Genomic DNA, 13,350 nt, shown 5'->3' with positions numbered 1-13,350 from the left:
GCGCAATACAGTAGCTCAAGTGGAAAGAAACACTTCCTTTTCAAATTTGTGCATCCTACACTGTTGGCTGTTCTGTGTAGGTGGCAGGTACGTGATTTTATTTCGGTGATTACAAAATAAAGTCGAATGTATGCACTGGGTAGTCGAGGCAGCTAGTTCATTGTGATTCGGTCAACCAAGTACATGAATTTACTGAACCTGCTGCAAATTACTACAGGAAGCCTGTGTGTCAATTCTCATCCGGAGAGGTGCAACGGCGTTACGATAGAAAAATGAGCCACATACTTATAATATGCTTGTATATCTATGGACTGGGTTCGATTCCAACTTCTGTCAATGATTTTAGATAGGGAGAGACAGATTCCATTCTCTTCTGGCTACACCAAGTGAAGAAGATATAATGACATTGTGGTCTGAAATTAACATGAAAAATGATATTCCTTTTCTAAAAAGTAGACGTTAGGATGAATCACAATAAAGACTGGAGCGGCGACACGTAGAAACCTTTCTTATACTTGTTATTTATTTATAGTGACGAAACAAACGCTATGTAGGCTCACAGGACATTTAGTCCATATTTTATCTGAGCTTCTGTATGTCGATAAAATCGGTTCTGAACTGGGAATGCAACTTAGACCGTACTTAAGGCTGAATTTGATCCCTTCGTGAGAATACAGCACGGCTACTATTTGTTGTTTGTTCAGAACTGCAGATTCCTCAACATCTCCACATACTGCGCGTGAATGGGTTCGAATCCTGGCCCGGCACTATAGATTTCATTATGTATTATCAAGCTCTAGCATGAGAACACCTATCTGCTGGTGGATAATTATTTTAATGTTTAATGTATTTTCATTCGTTGTCAACACTAACGATATGTGACGTTTTGACACCCAGTGAGACACAGGACTATTTGCGAGATCACTGTAAGTTCAAGATGTTAGTCCGAGCTGGACAAAAATTCGGAAGCTGACGTATCTTTGTGTGTAGTCAAAAGCGATATGATGTGTGGAGCTGTATTCCCAGTGAGCACTGAACTCTTCGTCATATTATTTCTAGTTCAAACACGCTCACATGTCGCTGCTGGTGCAACAAACCCATATTTAACGTTCGTTTTCTGTAGAATATAACAGCGATAGATGCCGGGTTGGAGTCTTTCGAAGGAAAAAAAATTATGTTTCGTCTCGTCATTTCAGTTAAAACATCTAGCTACTGCCGAGAAAATCCGAAATGTCACATGTGATTGTGCGTCGATATCTATCCGATTAAGTTCTGAGTTCGAATCCCTGCCCAGTACAAAGCCTTACCTCACGGCAATTCAAGTAAGTTACTTGTTAAGAACCAAGATTCAACATCTCTCGTCGTTCGTTAACAGGGACAATAGGTGCTGGGTAGGAATTCGCGTCCGGCAAAAATACTTGCGATATGTAATTTAAAGTTGGAATTTGCAAACTGGCTCTCTCTAAAATCGAGGTATATCACTCTCTGTATGCCTAATCAGGAGTGACTGTTAGTTTCCGTCAGGCACGAAATCTTTGCTTAGTCTGCATGACCTGGGTTTGAATCCATATGCAAAACGAGACGGTTCGTCGTGTCATTTGAAGTTCATACATATTCTCAACTGGTTGCCCGTGAATAACTTCAATTTTTAATCTCATTTTGTGTTCAATGATAAGTACGGTATGTTACTTTGAAGAGGAAATCATGAATACGACGAATTTACTACGTGTATTACCTATCTGACGTAATAATGAGAGTGGTAAAATGTCAGGTATGTCATTTATTGTAATAAATGTGAGCTACAAGCCTTAAGGGCAGTCTTATCTGTGAGAAGGTGTTCCGTGATATTTGTAGTATCGTGGTATTACTTTGCATCTTTAGTTATTGCGATACAGAACAGTTTTTTCTCGTAGTGACTTGTTGGAACCACTTTCAATAGTCAAACGACTGTACCAAGGAGCGATAAGGAGACCTGCTAGACAGTTGCGCTATGTGGGTTGCATGTGAATCAGGTGAAATTCAATTCAGGTCGTTCGGATACTACTGGGCATGAATGAACATCACGTGTATCGATTTCCATCGCTCTGGGGTAAGTCCTCCGGGATACGTTTATTCTCCTTAGAGTGTAAATATATTTGGAGCATGTCATTCAAAAACGTTTGAAACGACATAGACGGGAGCGGGTTGTTGTTAGGAGAGCAGAATGTATTAGACTCGCGGATCATGTGGTGTTATTGGCAGAGAGCGAAAGAAGTATGACTGAAATGTTAAAAGAATTGAACAAGAGGCGTGAGTAAATTGGAATGAGAAATAATAAGAAAATCGCAAAATGTCCGGTGATAGGTGCAAGAAAAGCAAGAACAACTATAACGTTAGGCAGGAAGATTCACAACAATTTAGTGTTTTTAGATAACTGCGACGTGCTATTATGGACGACATTGGAAGTAATAAGGAGGTGAAAATACGTATAGCAATTGCCAACGAGACGTTTCATAACAGGAGGCTTTTATGTGGGTGCATTGATAGGGGATAAAATAGGCAGGCACAGTGAGAAATGAGGTGGTGTTGAGTGGGAGAACAGAGAGAAATTTTAAAGGTAGCAAGATGAGCAAACACTATTGGCATGGACACTGAATGAGAAGAGATTGTTTATTGATGGTATGAAGGAAATGGTGAATGCAAGAAGAAGAAGAAGAAGAAGAAGAAGAAGAAGACGCAGAACATACCAGGTGGTGGACAGCGTAAGAACAGAAAATAGTTGTGAGAAAACAAGAGGGTAACAAATGATGGGACTGCATGGAGAGCTACATGTGAAGACCTGCCCTAGGGCAGAACACTCATGGTGGTGGTGTTGATGAAGAGCAGACTTATGTAGGACATTTTGCAAAACGCCCATTTTCTTGTAATCCAAATTTAAACAAAACATAGGCAGCTTATAATTTGTAGTCTATAAACGACCGTGAATTGCGTGACAGATGGAACTTGCCAGTATACCAGTTATTAGGACTTATTCCCACTCCACTGACGTATGGAGCGTGCGAACTGTGGCTGCTTAAAAGCCTCTGTGAGTGCTGTGCTTAGTCTCTTCTGGTCTTCACGCTTCCTACAGTTACAATACGTAGGTGGTTTTAGTATATTCCATTCCTACTTTCATCATGTAACGTCAGTTCTAGAAACTTTCTAATTAGGTTTCCTCGAGATACTTTACTCTTCCACGGGATAGTCTGTGTCTACCATGAACTGTCCGATAGTCAGTAAGTAGAATAACTGGTTTTCCGACACATGTCGCCATGTAACTGTCGCTCTGTCTCCACGTCAGAGAGACGGAAATTCTGTGTGCCACATTTGAAGATGAGTCTGTAAAGGTTACAAAACTAGTTAATGGAATTACAAATAGTTCAAAAAGAGAGTTTTTGCAGTTTTCCGTATTTACATTCAATGCACTAGTCACAGGCTCTAGGCAATCCTTAGGGGATATGCTTAGTCGGTTGAGAGCGTGATATGTCCCTCCGAGATTAATTTCACCTGGGCTTTAAGCGACTCACCGGTCAGCATTTACAGAGCTGCCAACTACATCTCACACCGGGAATATTATCAGGATTGGTTTGCATCGCAGCCTACGGAAGAGAACGAAAATCGAACGAGCATTCGCAGTCATTCCCTCCATTGACTACCATTCGCCTATATTCAACAGTTAAGGATTCCTCCGGAAATATTCCAAGTAGACTTTCTCTGGATATTTTACGTTTCTTTCCAAGCGCCTGCCTGTTCAATTTGATCAGAAACTGTGTGACATTCTCCAACGGGTCAAAAAACCTGTGACCATTCGTGCCGCCCTTCTCTGTATACATTCAGTATCGCCTGGCAGTTGTATCTGATTAGGATCCAAGAATCTCGAGCAATATTGGGGGATGGGTCGCAAGCGTGATTTGTAAGCAATTTCTTTTGTACACTGATTGTATTTTCCTAGAATTCTACCAACGAATTGCAGCCAGCCACCGTATTTCCCTAAGACTGCGACTATGTGACGGTTCCATTTCAAATCTCTAGAAATTTTTACACCCAGGTATTCATGTGGGTTGAGCGATAGCGAATTTGACTCGCTGCACTATACTCGTAGGATAAGGTTATATCGTTTTGTGAACCGAACAATTTTACATTTCGGGAACATTTAAACTAAGTTGTCATGCTTTGCACTACACTGAAATCTTATGAGGGCGTGACTTCTTTCAAACAGAACTTTATTACAGGCAACAGCATCATTTGCGAAAACACTGAAGTTCCAAATAGACCGCGTAACCACCGCCCCCTTCTCCCCTCCAAATTGCTGTCTGAAAACTGGAAGTCCCATTTGTAAAACACCTTCAGAAGTTCGTTCACATTCCGTATCAGTTAATGTGTTAAAAACTTGACCTGAAGAAACATAACCCTTTGCAGTTGAAGACGCTCTGTTGTAAGAGAAGCTAGTTTTTCGAAAACGTCTCAATATTTATTTACTGAACTAGGTGTTGTACAATTCTATAATTTTCAGGTACATTCGGCGACGTATGTGGATACTGTGACAAATGTGTTGCGAATAAAGTGAGTAGTAAAGAAGTAATAAAGTGAAACATCAAGCCTGATGCTGACACCTTACTGCACGAACAGCGAAAATGTAGAAGTGATCAAAGTCTTTTTCCTTTCATCATTATGTCAGGGATGTCAGAGGGGAAAAAAAGTTTCGCCAAGTTTCGAAATTATGTGTGAAGTTTGTTGGAAGTCGCCACGTGCTGCCTTTCACAAATGCACGGTGAATATAGTCTCGATAATTTGCGCGCCATGAAATTATGCTGCCTTAGACGAGTACGCAGTTTTTAACTTTTAACGCCCGACTTATTGCGTAAACCTATGCCTTTAAATGAAGGACGGAAGGAGGATTGCATTTAATGTGCCATCGATGTTGAGGTCATTAGAAACGGAGCAGGAGTTGGCACTGCGTCAGGGAAGGGTAAAAGAAGTCCGCCGTTCCCTTTAAAAGGAACCATCCCAGCATTTGCTTGGAGCGATTCAGGAAAGTTACGGAAAACGTATCAGGATGGCCGGATGCGGATTTAAACGTCATCCTCCCGAATACGAGTCTAGTGTACTAGTTGACAGCTCGTCGTGTAGAAGCTAGCGTTGCTGGTGATGGGATTCCGGGTTCGATTCACGGCTGGGTTGCTTTCTCCGCCCGGGAAGTAGGTGTCTGTGGTGTCATCATTTCATCATCATCCGTGAAGGTGGCGAAACTGGACTGTGTAAAGGTTGGGGCTTTGTACAGGCGCTGATAACCGTGCAGTTAAGCGCCCCAAAAACCAAACATCATCATCATCATCATCATCATCATCATCATACCATGGAATAACCACTGCGGCAGCTCGTTCGGAATACATTTAAATGAGCAGATTAAGTCAGCATTTGTAGTATTTACATTGACTTCGTTCTCTCATAAATGAAAGCAGGAACTACGACAAGACAAAGGAATTGGGATAACGAATGAGAAATACCTGATTGTGCTTCTGTTTGTAGATGACATGATTGACGTTCACGAAATGACCTCCAAAGATCTATATACCACCTGAACGAAATATGCAATGAATACAACTTTAAAATTTCTAGTAACAAAACGAAAATAAGTGCACTCCGAGGAAAATACTCAGTCAGTTTAAAACTAGTTTTGGATAATCCTGCTTTAGAACTGGTCTCTTAATCTTTCATTTAGGCTACGCTGTAAGATCTGATTTTTACTCTGATACTTAAAATAAATTACACAAATTCTAAGCTGTCTGTGACACTATTATCTGAATATTGGGCAATAAAGTACAAAAAGATTGTCCCGAAATTCTATAACGTGGTCGCGGTTCCTGTATTATGCTATGAAAGCGAAAACATGGTTAAAAAAAAAGCAAAAAAAATCACACGGTAGAGATGAGGTTCCTACGAAATTCGAAGAGCTGCACAACAAGAAATGATTAGGAATGAAGTTACTAGAGAAAAATTAAGTATTTTCAAAAGAAACTAAAAAATTCAAAAATATCGTGAAGTCTGGTGAGAATGCTACGTCCCAGACTTCCCCAAAATATTCTGAACTACAAGCGGAATGGAAGACGTGATATTGAAAGGCCTCGGACGTGGGAGCAATTTCGTTTGAGAGACTATCCCGCGCGGTGACTACTGAAGTACTTATACATTATAGAATTCTTAAGTTATACAACCAAAATAAGTAAGTTTTAATGTAGTTTACGTTCACTGATGCAAAAAAAAATTTCTTGCTTTTTAAAGTGGGCTATGTTCTTTCTAAGGGTTCAAACTGTCTCCATGACAAATTTGAACAATATCTGTTAAGCGGTTTGGACTCTAAAACGAAACAGACTGTGTTACAAAGTAGAAAAGCAACTGAGAGAAAGAAGCGGCGTCGGTTTCTGCAGGAGGCGGCCATCATTTTGTAGGACAATGTTCGGGCACGCTCGGTTCAAGTCGTGACTGATTTGATCGGTATATAGGGATGGGGAGCGCCGCATCACGCACCACACTCAACTACATCTATATTTATACTCCGCAAGCCACCCAAAGGTGTGTGGCGGAAGGCACTTTACGTGCCACTGTCATTACCTCCCTTTCCTGTTCCAGTCGCGTATGGTTCGCGGGAGGAAAGACTGTCTGAAAGCCTCCTTGCGCTCTCTAATCTCTCTAATTTTACATTCGTGAACTCCTCGGGAGGTATAAGTAGGGGGAAGCAATATATTCGATACCTCATCCAGAAACGCACCCTCTCGAAATCTGGCGAGCAAGCTACACCGCGATGAAGAGCGGCTCTCTTGCAGAGTCTGGCACTTGAGTTTGTCAAACATCTCCGTAACGCTATCACGGTTACCAAATAACCCTGTGACGAAACGCGCCGCTCTTCTTTGAATCTTCTCTATCTCCTCCGCAAACCCGATCTGGTACGGATCCCACACTGATGAGCAATACTCAAGTATACGTCGAACGAGTGTTTTTTAAGCCACCTCCTTTGTTGATGAACTACAGTTTCTAAGGACTCTCCCAATGGATCTCAACCTGGTACGCGCCTTACCAACAGTTAATTTTATATGATCATTCCACTTCAAATCGTTCCGCACGCATACTCCGAGATATTTTACAGAAGTAACTGCTACCAGTGTTTGATCCGCTATCATATAATCATACAATAAAGGATCCTTCTTTCTATGTATTCGCAATACATTACATTTGTATATGTTAAGGGTCAGTTTCCACTCCCTGCACCAATGGCCTATCCGCTGCAGATCTTCCGGCATTTCGCTACAATTTTCTAATGCTGCAACTTCTGTGTATGCTACAGAATCATCCGCGAAAAACCGCATGGAACTTCCGACACTATCTACTACCTCATTTATATATATTGTGAAAAGTAATGGTCCCATAACACTCCCCTGTGGCACGCCAGAGATTATTTTAACGTCTGTAGACGTCTCTCCAGTGATAACAACATGCTGTGTTCTGTTTGTTAAAACTCTTCAATCCAGCCAGAGAGCTGGTCTGATATTCCGTGGGCTCTTACTTTATTTATCAGGCGACAGTGCGGAACTGTATCGAACGCCTTCCGGAAGTCGAGAAAAATAGCATCTACCTGGGAGCCTGTATCTAATATTTTCTGGGTCTCATGAACAAATAAAGTGAGTTGGGTCTCACACGATGGATGTTTCCGGAATCCATGTTGATTCCTACAGAGTAGATTCTGGGTTTCCAAAAACTACATGATACTCGAGCAAAAAACATGTTCTAAAATTCTACAACAGATCGACGTCAGAGATATAGGTCTATAGTTTTGCGCATCTGCTCTACGACCCTTCTTGAAGACTCGGACTACCTGTGCTCTTTTCCAATCATTTGGAGCCTTCCGTTCCCCTAGAGACTTGCGGTACACGGCTGTTAAAAGGGAGGGCAAGTTCTTTCGCGTACCGTGTAGAATCGAATTGGTACCCCGTCAGGTTCAGTGGACTTTCCTCTGTTGAGTGATTCCAGTTGCTTTTCTACTCCTTGGACACTTATTTCGATGTCAGCCATTTTCTCGTTTGTGCTAGGATTTAGAGAAGGAACTGCAGTGCGGTCTTCCTCTATGAAACATCTTTGGAAAAAGGTGTTTAGTATTTCAGCTTTACGCCTGTCATCCTCTGTTTCAATGCCATCATCACCCCGGAGTGTCTGGACATGCTGTTTCCAACCACTTACTGATTTAACGTGAGACCAGAACTTTCTAGGATATTCTGTCAAGTCGGTACATAGAATTTTACTTTCGAATTCACTGAACGCTTCACGCATAGCCCTCCTTACGCTAAGTTTGACATCGTTTAGCTTCTGTTTGTCTGAGAGGTTTTGGCTGCGTTTATACTTGGAGTGAAGCTGTCTTTGCTTTCGCAGTAGTTTCCTAACTTTGTTGTTGAACCACGGTGGGTTTATCCCGTCCCTCACAGTTTTACTCTACACGTACCTGTCTAAAACGCATTTTACGATTGCCTTGAACTTTTTCCATAAATACTCAACATTGTCAGTGTCAGAACAGAAATTTTCGTTTTGATCTGTTAGGTAGACTGAAATCTGCCTTCTATTACCCTTGCTAAACACGTAAGCCTTCCTCCCTCTTTTTATATTCCTATTAACTTCCATATTCAGGGATGTTGCAACAGCCTTATGATCACTAATCCCTGTTCTGCACATACAGAGTCGAAAAGTTCGGGTCTGTTTGTTATCAGTAGGTCCAAGATGTTATCTCCACGAGTCGGTTCTCTGTTTAATTGCCTGAGGTAATTTTCGGATAGCGCACTCAGTATATTGTCACTCGACGCTCTGTCCCTACGACCCATCCTAAACATCTGAGTGTCCCAGTCTATACCTGGTAAATTGAAATCTCTACCTAAGACTATAACATGCTGAGAAAATTGATTTGAAATGTATTCCAAATTTTCTCTCAGTTGTTCTGCCACTAATGCTGCTGGGTCGGGAGGTCGGTAAAAGGAGCCAATTATTAACCTAGCTCGGCTGTTGCGTGTAACCTCCACCCATAATAATTCACAGGAACTATCCACTTCTACTTAACTACAGGATAAACTTCTACTAACAGCGACTAACTCTCCACCACCGGTTGCATGCAATCTATCGTTTCTATCTGTCTGTACCTTTGTAAAAATTTCGGCAGAATTTCTCTCTGGTTTCAGCCAGCTTTCTGTACCTATAACGATTTCAGCTTCGGTACTTTCTATCAGCGCTTGAAGTTCCGGTACTTTACCAACGCAGCTTCGACAGTTTACCATTACAATACCGATTGCTGCTTGGTCCCCGCATGTCCTGCTTTGCCCCGAACTCGTTGAAGCTGCCGCCCTTTCTGTACTTGCCCAATGCCATCTAACCTAAAAAACCGCCCAGCTCACGCCACACAACCCCTGCTACCCGTGTAGCCGCTTGTTGCGTGTAGTGGACTCCTGATCTATCCAGCGGAACCCGAAACCCCACCACCCTATGGCTCAAGTCGAGGAATCTGCAGCCCACACGGTCGCAGAACAATCTCAGCCTCTGATTCAGACCCTTTACTCAGCTCTTTACCAAAGGCCCGCAGTCATTCCTGTCGACGATGCTACAGATGGTGAGCGGTGAGCTCTGCTTTCATCCGGCTAGCGAGACTGGCAGTCTTCACCAAATCAGATAGCCAGGGAGGGTTTCCTCCGATCCATAGCGACACACATCATTGGTGCCGACATGAGCGACCACCTGCAAATGGGTGCAACCTGTACCCTTCATGGCATCCGGAAGGACCCTTTTTCACATCTGGAATGACTCACCCCGGTATGCACACGGATTGCACATTGGTTTTCTTCCCCTCTCTTGCTGCCATATCCCTAAGGGGCCCCATTACGCGCCTGACGTTGGAGCTCCCAACTACCAGTAAGACCACCCTCTGCGACTGCTCGGATCTTGCAGACTGAGGGGCAACACCTGGAACAGGACAAGCAGCCACGTCAGGCCGAAGATCAGTATCGGCCTGAGACAGACCCGGACTTGCGCCCTTCTGAGCTCAGCTTGATTCCTGACGTGAAGGTAGCGTTCTCGCTTTCCGCGTCTGGGTTCCCGGGTTCGATTCACGGCGGGGTCAGGGATTTTGTCTGCCTCGTGATGGCTGGGTGTTGTGTGATGTCCTTAGGTTAGTTAGGTTTACGTAGTTCTAAGTTCTAGGGGACTGATGACCATAGATGTTAAGACCCATAGTGCTCAGAGCCATTTGAACCATTTGTCGAACTTTGGGGTATTCGGTTCGGAGCTGTTATGGAGATACGTCAGACAATAGACCGCTCCATTCGAACTACCTAATCAACTGGCGTAGTTAGAGGTATCTTGCTCTTTCGACATCACTGGCGATGGCTTATATACATGAGCTGTTCAAAAAATATCCAACCTTTTTTAATTGTTGAAATCAACAATGGTATGAGGGCGCGCATGGGCTCATGTTTTCAGGCATATTTAGCACACATACCTGATTTTCTCCACTACTTCGGAACACTTGCAAGTCGTACACGTTGGATTTAGTATTCTGAGCAAAATGACGTCTTTACATCACATTTGGCTCCAAGCTTGGCGATTCTCAAGTTGAAACCATCGTGTGTTTGTGGACAAAGTAATGGGTACTGCAGGGCTAAAGGAGTGGTACAACCATTTCAAAGGTAGCCGCTAATCAATGAAGACAGAAGCCAGTTAAGGTACGCCCACAATATCCGCAAATCAGGTCGTTACTGATCCCGCAATATTGCTGGTGAAGCAGAATGGACGAATCACTATCAGAGAAGTTGCAGTCTAATCTAAAAGCCGTAAAGTCAACTAACTAACTAGGTGTTACAATAACTAACGTCCGCCCGCGGTAGCTGAGTGGTCAGCACGACAGACTGTCAATCCTAAAAGACCGGGTTAGATTCCCGGCTGGGTCGGAGATTTTCTCCGCTCAGGGACTGGGTGTTGTGTTGTACTAATCATCATTTCATCCCCATCGACGCGCAAGTCACCGAAGTGGCGTCAAATCGAAAGACATGCACCAGGCGAACGGTCTACCCGATGGGAGGCCCTCGTCACACGCCATTATTATTATACAATAACGAACAACTTAAATTGGAAAGAACACATAGAAAATGTTGCGGTTAAGGCTAACCAAAGACTGCGTTTTATTGGCACAACACTTAGAAAACGTAACAGACCTACAAAGGACACTGCCTACACTACGCTTGTCCGTCCTCTTTTAGAATACTGCTGGGAAATGTGGGATCCTTACAAGATAGGACTGACGGAGTAGATCGAAAAAGTCCAATGAAAGGCAGCACGTCCTCCTATTATCGCGAAATATGAGAGAGTGTGTCACACAAATGATACAGGATTTTGGCTGGACATCATTAAAAGAAAAGCGTTTTTCTTTGCGACGGAATCTTCTCACGAAATTCCAATCACCAACTTTTTCCCCCGAATGCGAAAATATTTTGTTGACACCGACCTACGTAGGGAGAAACGACCACAACGATAAAATAAGGGAAGTCAGAGCTCGTATGGAAAGACACAGGTGATCATTCTTTCCGGGTGCTATGCGAGATTGGAATAATAGAGACTTGTGAAGGTGGTTCGATGAACAATCTGCCAGGCACTTAAATGTGATTTGCAGAGTATCCATGTAGATGCAAGTATAGGTGGTCACATTTTTATTATCCCCTGTATGTGCATATCGCTTCACACGAACTTTGTTACCTCAATGTCGATATCTGCATCATTTTCGAAATATGTGAGCTTACTTATATTATCTGTAATGTTAATATACAACATGAACAGTAAGGCTACCAACACACTCCCTCTGGCACAAGTGGTTACATTTACACGTATAGATGAACTCTCCATTCAGGATGAGATGATGTGTCCTCCCTACAAAAATATTTTATTGGCCGTACTCTATACGGTGCAGGCAAACGGTCAACTACAATTGCTGTTTACTGTGCGGTAACCTCTAGCGTATCTGAAGCAGTTTAGGAACATTTTTTCAAATGAGTATACGCACTCGTATTTCGGCAGGTGCACAGTTTTGCCATTTCAATTTTTGCACGTTCCCCAGATACCTTTTCGAAAATTTCGAGCAAAACAAATCGAAATCTTTATTACATCATGAAACAATGAAGAAGCAAATGCGGGTTTGTTCGCAAGCCCGAAGCAAAATCTAGTACAAGAATCATTGATTTTAACAAAGTAGCTGTCGATAGGTTTTTTTCGTTGCTAACAAATGTAACTGACAATCACAAACTAATGACTTCTCAAATAACTAATTGTGATGGAACAGGCGTCTCGGTTAATGCTAAAAACCAATCGAACATCGCAGCTTGCAAAGGGAACCGTCCAGTGGGATCGTTAACCTCTGCAAAAAGGGGCGAAACTGCAACCAGCCTCATTAGTACTTCAGCAAGCGGAGCTGACATTCCTCCTACGATTATTTTTCCACGAAAGAAGATGCGGAAAGAATTTGAGTTAGGACTGGCAGCAGGAGGTTGCGCTGAGGTCCACAGCACCGCATGGATGGCCACATAGTCATTCTTTGTATGGTTTCCACAATTAGTGGTATTTTCTAAGGCATCAAAGCACGTCCCAGTTCTCCTTATATCAGATGGCCACTCAGCTCATACCACGAACAATGACGTTATGGACAACGCGAGGGAGAGTGGCGTTTCTTCACCACCACATTGCTCTCACAGACTTCAGCCGCTTGATGTTTGTTTTATAAATCCTCGTTATAGTGATCAGCTTCGAAAATGGCTGCGAAGCCACGCAGGGAAAGTCGTAACTGTCTTTCAAATTTCAACGCTTTTTGGTTCAGCTTTCGTCTAAAGCGCAACAATGAAAACCGCTATTAAAGGTTTCGAAGCTACTGCAATATGGCCCACGGACCCATCCATATTCACGACGCACACTTCCTCCCGGCACACACAACTGACAGCGGACGTGATAGGCCGTCAGATAAAGGGGTTATTATATCTGAACAATTGGAATTGCCTCCACCTAGCACACCAGCTGAAAAAGACCACTCAAACGGGCTGGATAATCAAGCGGACGAGGTTTCAGCTATTTGTTACAATGAACTGCCGCCTAAGAATAACAAAGTTATTGAGGCTAATTGTTCTAATCTTGGGTGCTCTTGGATGACAACTGACAACACAACCTCCTCATTTCATATTTCACCTGAGATTCTGATTTTCTTGTCAAAAGTTAACGAAAGCAAGAAAAGAGCGAGACTGGAAAGGGGGAAGAACGTTGTTTTAACTG

Source organism: Schistocerca gregaria, chromosome 10 (genome assembly GCF_023897955.1).
Source record: "Schistocerca gregaria isolate iqSchGreg1 chromosome 10, iqSchGreg1.2, whole genome shotgun sequence".
NCBI classification, from domain to species: domain Eukaryota; kingdom Metazoa; phylum Arthropoda; class Insecta; order Orthoptera; family Acrididae; genus Schistocerca; species Schistocerca gregaria.
Note: the sequence above shows the minus strand (reverse complement) of the source record.